Below are 12,147 nucleotides of genomic sequence, written 5' to 3' on the forward strand. Positions count from 1 at the left end.
TCCAACTACAACTACACATATCCATGTGATGCTAGTATATCACCTCAACCATCTGACTACAACTACACATATCCATGTGATACTAGTATATCACCTCAACTATCTGACTACAACTACACATATCCATGTGATACTAGTATATCATCTCAACCATCTGACTACAACTACACATATCCATGTGATACTAGTATATCACCTCAACCATCTGACTACAACTACACATATCCATGTGATACTAGTATATCACCTCAACCATCCAACTACAACTACACATATCAATGTGATGCTAGTATATCACCTCAACCATCTGACTACAACTACACATATCAATGTGATACTAGTATATCACCTCAACCATCCAACTACAACTACACATATCAATGTGATGCTAGTATATAACCTCAACCATCTGACTATACTACACATATCCATGTGATACTAGTAGATCACCCAACCATCCGACTACAACTACACATATCAATGTGATACTAGTATATCACCTCAACCATCCAACTACAACTACACATATCCATGTGATACTAGTATATCACCTCAACCATCTGACTACAACTACACATATCAATGTGATGCTAGTATATAACCTCAACCATCCAACTATACTACACATATCAATGTGATACTAGTATATAACCTCAACCATCTGACTACAACTACACATATCCATGTGATACTTGTATATCACCCAACCATCCAACTACAACTACACATATCCATGTGATACCAGTATATAACCTCAACCATCTGACTACAACTACACATATCCATGTGATACTAGTATATCACCTCAACCATCCAACTACAACTACACATATCCATGTGATACTAGTATATAACCTCAACCATCTGACTACAACTACACATATCCATGTGATACTAGTATATCACCTCAACCATCTGACTACAACTACACATATCCATGTGATACTAGTATATAACCTCAACCATCTGACTACAACTGCACATATCCATGTGATACTAGTATATAACCTCAACCATCCAACTACAACTACACATATCCATGTGATACTAGTATATAACCTCAACCATCCAACTACAACTACACATATCCATGTGATACTTGTATATCATCTCAACCATCTGACTACAACTACACATATCCATGTGATACTTGTATATCACCCAACCATCCAACTACAACTACACATATCCATGTGATACTTGTATATCACCCAACCATCCGACTACAACTACACATATCCATGTGATACTAGTATATCACCTCAACCATCTGACTACAACTACACATATCCATGTGATACTAGTATATCACCTCAACCATCCAACTACAACTACACATATCCATGTGATACTTGTATATCACCTCAACCATCCAACTACAACTACACATATCCATGTAATACTTGTATATCACCCAACCATCCGACTACAACTACACATATCCATGTGATACTAGTATATCACCTCAACCATCTGACTACAACTACACATATCCATGTGATACTAGTATATCACCTCAACCATCTGACTACAACTACACATATCCATGTGATACTTGTATATCACCTCAACCATCCAACTACAACTACACATATCCATGTAATACTTGTATATCACCCAACCATCCGACTACAACTACACATATCCATGTGATACTAGTATATCACCTCAACCATCTGACTACAACTACACATATCCATGTGATACTAGTATATCACCTCAACCATCCAACTACAACTACACATATCCATGTGATACTTGTATATCACCTCAACCATCCAACTACAACTACACATATCCATGTAATACTTGTATATCACCTCAACCATCCAACTACAACTACACATATCCATGTAATACTTGTATATCACCCAACCATCCGACTACAACTACACATATCCATGTAATACTTGTATATCACCTCAACCATCCAACTACAACTACACATATCCATGTAATACTTGTATATCACCTCAACCATCCAACTACAACTACACATATCCATGTAATACTTGTATATCACCTCAACCATCCAACTACAACTACACATATCCATGTGATACTTGTATATCACCTCAACCATCCAACTACAACTACACATATCCATGTAATACTTGTATATCACCCAACCATCCGACTACAACTACACATATCCATGTGATACTAGTATATCACCTCAACCATCTGACTACAACTACACATATCCATGTGATACTAGTATATCACCTCAACCATCCAACTACAACTACACATATCCATGTGATACTTGTATATCACCTCAACCATCCAACTACAACTACACATATCCATGTAATACTTGTATATCACCTCAACCATCCAACTACAACTACACATATCCATGTAATACTTGTATATCACCCAACCATCCGACTACAACTACACATATCCATGTGATACTAGTATATCACCTCAACCATCTGACTACAACTACACATATCCATGTGATACTAGTATATCACCTCAACCATCTGACTACACTACACATATCCATGTAATACTTGTATATCACCTCAACCATCCAACTACAACTACACATATCCATGTAATACTTGTATATCACCCAACCATCCGACTACAACTACACATATCCATGTGATACTAGTATATCACCTCAACCATCTGACTACAACTACACATATCCATGTGATACTAGTATATCACCTCAACCATCTGACTACACTACACATATCCATGTGATACTAGTAGATCACCTCAACCATCTGACTATACTACACATATCCATGTGATACTAGTATATGATCTCAACCATCCGACTATTTTATAAAGTTTATTCTTTACTCTGGGTTTTAAGTGTTCAGTCAAGAGAGCAAGTAAACATTATTCCTTGCAAAATCCGCTATTCTTATGATGATGCACAGTCCCTCTGATGATACAAGGGTTCTTCAGCTTTTTAAATAAATTTCAAATACGTACACAATTTTTTAAAAACAACAACAACAACAACAACAACAACAACAACAACAACATTCAATTAACAAAAACATCAAAAGCATACCCTATTGGCGTAATTTCAACACATCAATAAAAACGATTGCCCTGTTAGCATTTTGCCCATCTTTATTCTAAACACCGAATATACATGTTCCCGAATGAGGTTTGCACATCCAACATTAGCCGGCCAAAAAATGAAAATATACTTCTATGAAATCCAGAAATATCATTTTGAAAAAAAATATAATTCATCATACCACCATCATGATATAATTCAGTGTTTGGCTGAACTATTCATTACAAATTAACTCACATCAAAATGTATCATACGCCTTAACGATTAGATCAACTAAGTTCTGTATTCAGGAAGGAAATTATACATATTTATGCAGTTAACACGCCAGTCTGTTCTTCGCGATTATTCAGGGGCGGGGGAATTCTGAACGTCACGTACTACTAAGTATACCTTACCGGAGATTCGCTGGTAGGTTCGCCGGAGAGATTCACAGAAGAAATTACAAAAATGTAAAACTTGAAGATTGATTAGTAACCTCTTTTCCGTTTATCTTATATGTCGGAAAAAATATACCCGTATTTTCTTTTCTCGATTTTAATAACCCTACCTACGTGTAGACATTACTTTCTATTGCATAACCACATTCACGGGCATGCACGCGGGGGGGGGGGGGCAGTTGATACATAGCTGGGTAGGGAAGTGCTCAAAAGTGTGGCCAATTTTATAACTGGATAGTGGCAAAATCTATACCCATGTTTATACCAAAGTACCATTTCTGTCCTCACTGTTTATTTCGAATAAAACAGTTACCTAGGGATATGAGGCCGGAATCTGAGGTGGAGATATTCGCTCATATACGGAACCATAAATACACCAAATTGGGAAAATACTACCGATATTCATACCCATCTTGATCAGAAATAAGACCGATACTTATTTCTAATATTCTAAAAACGAGAACCACTTCAGGGGCACGTAAAATATGCCGCCACTCGAAAATCAAGCTGAAACCTTTTGTGTCAGCACAATTTGCCCCTCAAAATGAAGGAAATAGCTTAAGTTGTAGAGGGTCTAGATTTCAAAATTCAAGGAAGAGTATGCCCCTGGGTCCTCCTAGTAAGCGAGGGGTGATGAGCAGATCTCGCCCCTCCATGGGGTATTTCGTTCCGCCGCCTCTGTAAATCATAATAGCGACTGATTTGAATATCTCGGCAAAATGTATCCTTGTTTATATTACTGTGACCCACCCCCCCAATACGAGACCACAAAATCTTTGTGCGCGTGTGTTCTCTAGAAAAGTTTGTTCTAGATGAATGGATATAAATTGTATTATCTGATGAAATGTTGAAACCTGTCTACACAACGGAGCAAATGTAACTTCCAGCCATATGTGCTAATTGTTGTAATCTTTCATTTTCCTTCGCAGTGCTGCGAAAACAGCACGAACAAGTAATATTAAAATTTACTGTTTTGTCTATTATGTTTCTTTAAGGTTTATGCACACTACGAATTGTTTCCATAAAATGTTAAGAAAATATTGTCGTAACTAATAAGTTTTTGTTGTGTGATAAGTAACTGCCATTTTCGACGGATCAACATGAAACCTCAACCGCAACCTTTCAAATAGAGTCTGCGATGAACCTCAGACCAATGGTCTGACATTTACAGATAAATATCACAACTAGGACGAAACGAAACGTTGGCATGGCGACATCGATACACATACTGTAAAATGACTAATTTTCACTTGGTTTAAATTTCGCTGATTTACCATTTCAGGTATATTAAGTGGGTTTTAAATTCACGGTTTTGTCATTTAGATAATGTATTCTATGCTAAATTTTACATATTCACTGGGTTTTAATTTAGCGCATTTTTCATTCAGCGAAATAAGCCAAATTAAAACCCGGTGAACAATTGATCCTTTTACAGTATATGGCGCATTACGTGTGAAATGCTAGAAAGTTGTAAATATGCACAATGCTTTCAAAACCTTATGCTTTCACAAAGCTTAGAAGACAGGATGCCCATGCACGATTATTTGTTCAAATACAAATCTGCAATATATGACCCTGATTTAGAGCTTGTGCTGCTGGGTGTAATCAGACCAGACGTCACAAACATGATTTATTGGTTGTCATCGTGGGTGGGAAAGTCCAATAACGTGTCGGCAGATGAACATTTGTAGACGGAGTGCAGTTCATATAGCTGACGGCCGTACGTGGCTACATGGGGTCGAAAGTTTTTTTGATAGTGGTTTGTCATCAGCTAGGTCAGTTTACCAGCTACCCAAGTTACAGTTGGTTTTCCAGTTCTCATCATGAATAGCGGCTACTTTTGTTTGAAGTAGATATAAGACGCATAATAATAATAACTGTATTTAAATCTACAAATACAACACTATCAGATATTGACAATAATGAGCTAAAATCGTCACAAATGTCACGGATATACGATAAAATAAAAAATGTATTTATAAAGCATTGGATTAACTCAATTAATGATGATAACAGACAAAACACTAATACAAAAAACAAACAGGACTTACAAAAAATTTAAAACAAACTTCATTTTGGAAAACTACTTAATTAAGCTAAAAAATAAAGAACTGAAAAGTACCCTAACTAAATTCAGACTGAGCAATCACAGTTTAGAAATTGAAAAAGAAAGACAAAACAGAATCAAAAGTAGCGACAGAATCTGCAAATTGTGTAATAAAAATGATATTGAAGACGAACATCACTTCCTCATAATATGCCCAGTATATAGTAAAGAGAGGGTCGTTTTATACAATGAAGCTGAAAAGATTATTCCTGACTTTACTAATCTCACACCTGAAAATAAATTCATAAAAATAATGTCAAATAATAACTTAGCAATTCCTCTGGCACAATATCTGAAATACAGCTTTGCTATTAGACAGCAGCACCTACCCCTGGTACTTAGTCATTGACTTTTTCTTTTATTATATATTTCCGTTACTAACTTTTATTCTGTTTTTAGTCTGTTTTTGGTTGTCTTTAAACTATTAGCCATTGTAATTTGATTAATTTTTTTTCTGTAATTTTTGTTGTTGTTGTAACCTTTAACCTCCTTCAGTAGGTTGTTATGAGTTAATAAATTGTACTGTATTGCATCTTTAGAAATACGCAATTTTCTATCAGTACCGGTATATAGCAATAACTCCAAATGTATTAGAACAGTGTACAGAACAGTGTTGGGTGCTTCCGCAGTAAGCTATTTTGGGGGTTATGTATTGCATGGAGCTTCATGTGTAGCCAGCTGACAATGAATGTTTGTTAGTTCATGGTATTATCAGCACTTTTAATATGAAAAACATTTAAATATCATCTGAAACAATTTCTTTTCATTGTAATGTTTCAGTGTCACTTTATTTAACCCATCGAGGAAAGGGAATTATTTCCTGGACTCGAGACTCAAGTTAACAAATGAAAATAGCTTATAAGATGATTATCAAAAAAATATTTTCATTATAAACTGAAATAATCTGGCAAAATGTCTGTCCTGACGTTGCACCCACATCTATACAATGTTGATAATTCCAGGTTAGCCAGCATTAATTTATATTATATCCAGTATACAGTGCAGTAATGTTGGTTTCCATTCAGCTTGTTCTAAAGAATATAAAGGAAAAAATATGGCATTCTTTATCAGCATCCTCAGTTATATTATATAGGTTCTCTAATAAAACACAATTTGTTTTATAATAATTGTAAATGGTTGCAGTGTACAATGTCACCTTTGACTTATTGGGGTACAATTAAACTGCTATAAATAGATAAAACCCAAGTTTTACTGTATTGCCTTCCCAAAAATACTATTAACAAGTTATACAGTCCTCATTGGTTATGAAGTTTAAGTCATTGCATAAAAAACAAAATCCATCCAGGATGGGGCCTTCTGCAGTCATCTTAATAATATTTATTAGATGCATAAAATCCTCAGGGAAGAATAAAAAGGGTCTTACAAAAAGAAATTTAAAAACTATAATTTAAAACAAAACAAAAAAGAAAACACACTATTCTAAAAATAAAAAAACAAATAAAAAACAAATATGAATAAAAAATATGCATCCCGAGTTGTGTGCATGTTTAAAGTTTCAGGTTAACTATCCAAGTACTTTCAAGATATGGAACCAGAATTATATTTGTTAAATCAAAAGGAAAGGACGCGCATCAAGATTCAATATTAGTTCAGAAAGGCCAATTTAAATAAGTTTAATGCATTTTTAGTACTAAATCTTGAATCAAGTAGTAGCACATGTTGTATGGTGTTTGTATAAAGTTTGAACTTGACCATTCCAGTGTTTCCAATATAGAGACCTGGAACTGTATTTGGTAAAACAAAATGGCCACCAGTAAGCCATTTTTAATTATATCTGCATGTCTTGTGCATCAAGGTCCCATTCGTTTTCATTGTACCAAGTTTGAATGTAATCAGTCTATGCATTACCAAGATCTGTTTCTGAAATGGCCAAAACAGGGAATTTTGATGTATTTTTAGCACTAAAATTGCCACTGTTTGTCCATGTTAAATAAGTCTGTATCACAAATGGATGTTCATATGTAAGTCATATGTACAAGCCTATATAACAATTTTGTAAAAGTCTGGAAAACAACCAAATTTGAGGTGAAATCAGTGAATAAATTCATTTGCACAGAAATTAAGGGTGACCAATACATTTTCAAGACTGTATTCAGAAATGGCTAAATAAAATGTTTCATTACTATACACCCTTTTTTCAGTTTACATGGTGGTCTATGGGGAAAACTGCAAACATTTAATGTGATGGTCAATTTTGTAAAAAAAAAATACCAGTTTTCTTTATACTCCAAAAAAATTAGAGAAAAGAAATAGAGAACAATTTTAATGCACCAATAGAGAAAAACTGTATTGATTGTCTATTTTAATATCAGTGACATTTTCCATCAACTGTAAATTCTGCATTACTGATAGTAGCATTGGAAATGATGGGAAATGTTCTTAAGAAATATGTTGCTAACATAAACACTGTATTTGCTTGTTTAATCTGTTTATGAAAATGATTGTTCAAACTACTACTTGTCCTGTTCAATATGGAACTCATGACATACACAATACGTGTAAAATACACATTTGTTTACAGGGAATGCGCAGCAACGCTTTAATGACCATGACTACATTAAATACAATTATTTAATTGTAAATATGGCACTGCCAAACTGTGGTTATATTTATTCCCACTTTTAAGAAACTTTGTGCATGCAAATTTATGGGATCTTCGTTGATTTTATTATCAGGAACAACATAATATAATTTTTAAGATCAAAAGGTAAAATAATAAAGAAACATAATTCAACGAGCATGCAACACAAGCTATTATATAGTATTCCCTATTTTGAGTGACGTATCACTAGGAGTCCACAAACTTCAGATCTTCTGTGCAAATCAAAGACTCAGATTCCTATATTTCACATGGATGTTACCCTAATATTCAGAACTTGTAATGGTTGTCGTTTATAGATTGCATATGTGATTTGATAGCATACCATGTACACAGTGATGATTTGTGCTGTGAAATAAATCATTAATCTACTGAAAACCAAGCGACCTGACGGTCGAAATAGGTCCGCTGTCTTCATTATCATGGAACAAGAATCAGTGAAGTGGCATTGTGGTTGTAATATTCATAGTCAGTCATTTAGAAAACATTGCAGTTGCAGTTTCTTGCAGTTGCAATTATGAACTTTTATAGTGTTCATAAGGATAGTGCATTTCATTGGACAAACATCATTGAGGCTAAACTTAAGAAATCATGGATGTGCAAAAACCTGAGAAATGGTCGAGAAAAAAAAAATATGTTTTTGTTTGAAAATTGTGGTCATGTTTTTGAAATGTTATCTTTCCTGATACGTTGTACATATATGTAATTGTTTTGTTACACCCAAGAACAAATGTTCAATAAATCTGTGCAGTAATAATCTTATGATCAGGTATAAAAGAGTCAATTACAAATGTACTCCAGTTTTACATAAGACATTGCTGAATGCAAGATCAATTGTTGTGCCATATATGTGGTGGCTTCTGAAATAAGCTGAGAAGATCTAAAAGTTGTTTCTAATGACTGTATCAATGTTCTATTTATAATGACCGTCCAAATTATTATGTGTGCAATTTAAGGGACCTGATATAAGCAGAATAATCATCGCATTTTTCATCAAAAATACCAGTTACTTAACTCACTTGTGCTATTACATATTCAAAGTATACTTTAAAGCTGTATTATGTTTTATATTTAGTTGAAAGCTCTCTGTAAATAGGGCTTACGGTTTTGAACCAGTTGTCAAAAATAACATTTTTTACCAAAAATGAGAAAAATGTTCACTAAAAATCCAAATTTGCTTATTTTGACACCAGTTTAACAAATCTGACCATCCAACGTATCATTGCTGGAAATATGAAAGCATTTGGACTTATGGTTTCGAACTAGTTGTCGAAAATAACCCTTTTTTACCAAAAATGACAAAAATATTCACTTAAAATCTAAATTTCCATATTTTTACACGAATTTAACAAATCTGACAGATATATATATATAACAATTTTTTTTTAGATGGTGCCGAGCATTTTTTAGTGGAACTCTGTTAAATCCAATAGCAATGTAAATCAGCATATATTTTTACTTAACTACATTGTATAAAATATACAAATTAGCAATTATCTCTTATAAACTTTACGCTTTGACCTTTTGTTTTGAAATTTTCACAAATGATTGACAATGTGTTTATCTTCAAAACGCCGTCGGGGCATTGTTTTTGGTTGAACAGTGTTACAACAATCGTACAGACAACTAGCCTGGGTGTTAATTTATGCATAAACTTGAATTAGTGAAATTTGAGCTGCTGCCCAGGTAGACAGTTTTCAAGACGAAACTTTCTTCATAGTAAACAGATGTACCCGTAAACCAATTTTGACAGGAAACAGAGACATGGTTTAGAAGCGAATTTGTTTTAAATCACTTTTGACCAAAAAAACAACATTTTTGTGCATATTTCAAACTACAATGTCCATAAAAAAAAATACTTACAAAATTTTAAAATTCATACAATAAGCTTTCTAAAAATATATAGTTATGTGGACAAGGGAGGTCATCTTGGTTGCCTAATTAACTAATTAAAATACCTGTCAGGTAAACTGCATCTCTACCCTAAATATCAATTGGCCCAAACCTAATAATCCCCTTATATAGCTACAATGGTATGTTAATGATTTGTAAACACAATCACTTTTCTATTTCAAAACAATATTCCTTCCATGAGAAATCTCAACCCAGGCATTTGGGATGTGGGATTCAATTAGTCTCAAAAATTGAATAATGCTGCCTAGCACAAAGAGATGGCTGGACAAATGTGAATAAGATACAGTATTGTATTTATATATGCAATATTATGCAATATTCAAATGCTGCACCTTTCACAATATGAATGATTAAAATATTAAATAAATGAATTTTCAGGACAGCTGATTCCAAAACTATGGTGCACACAATATATTAAGGCATGCCTGAAAAATGATATTCTTCACTTCATGATTTTAAATGGTAGAATTTGAACAAGGTGGAACTACATTTACAATTATCAGACATTAATCTTTCTTGAACTTCTATAAAACTAACAATTGCTATGCAATCTTCAATTTCAATTACCGGGGGTAGTTCACATTATTTTGTATCTTTCTCCAAGCAACCCATAGAGGGCACTGTGTATTTAAAAAACATTCACTGGTTTGAATTCCAGTGGATACTAAATAGAAATATTCATTAGATTAAAAATTCACTTGTTTGAGAAAGGTAACTATACATTCTACTGTTAAATCATGGACCATTTTATTAGGTTCATACTGTCTATCAGCCATCCAAATCAGCTACTGGTAATAATTTAATCTGATTTATGTACATGCAGCGGTAAATTTGATAAAAATCATTAGCCACATTTTATTTATTATAAGTAATAGAGATGACATCTATTAGTAAAATAATTTGATTTTCAATAAACACAAATTAGAAACATACATTGATCATTATTGAGAAAAAAATTGTAGCACCTGATGGTTACCAAAAGAAAGTTGTTGTAAAATACATTGCAGTAATTAACCTGTAGTAAGCACACCAATCACTGTCTTCCTTTTATTTTAAGGAACTATTCAACATCATGAAAGATGTTTATTCCAATCACAGTTTTGAAATATAGGTTCTGTCTTGTGTATAGGAATGGGATTGAATGTTTTGATCACTGAAGCAATATAAGACCAAACATGCTAAAACAGAAACATGTTATGTTCTAAGATATCAAATTTATACTGCTCCTTATACCGGGGTATGAACCACTACTATACCAAGATAATAATGTTTAAAAATTACAAAGGTATGAAGTATTGTTTTAACGACAACAATAATACACAGTCACCTGAGTTAGCCAGTGAAATTTGTTTACGTCTAATGTGGAAAGAATATTACCCAGTTCTTTAATGCTGTGTTCCCCAATCTTAGAAAAAAAATTTACCCAAAAACACTCAGGTCTAGAACAAGTAATATCAGGATAACCTTACATTTATTGAAACATGTCAAATTCCTGGAGAGGAATTAAACTGGTTTTATACAATTGTACCAGTTAAATGCTGCAAGCTAACATACTAGATGTTAAATAGTACATTGGAACAGTACATGCTTCAATGCCCCCAGACATCACTACCTCAAACAAGGATTAGCTGAATTAAAAAATAAATTAATTTGTCAAATAATTTATTTATTCAACACTAAAACGAACTACAGTGAGTTGTTCTATGGTCATATAACAATAAAAATAGATAAGATAAAATAAAATAAACTACACTAAGATACAGTGATGTTAATCAACTACACAGAATGCTAAATAAAGCTAAATAATATTACAAACACGCAAAAGATCATAATAAACTTATACGGTACAATACAATACACTAGCTAATATTATTAAGAGGTAACAAAATCACATTAAAATCACATTAGAGTCATAATTATGGTGGAAAGAATATTTTTAATTTTGGTGGAGCTGCTCACATCTCATTTGCATACATTTTTGTATGTATTGTGCAGTTCTTATTCCTGAACAATATTTCAT

This window comes from Saccoglossus kowalevskii, chromosome 13 (genome assembly GCF_978046115.1).
Source record: "Saccoglossus kowalevskii chromosome 13, keSacKowa6.1, whole genome shotgun sequence".
Lineage (NCBI taxonomy): Eukaryota > Metazoa > Hemichordata > Enteropneusta > Harrimaniidae > Saccoglossus > Saccoglossus kowalevskii.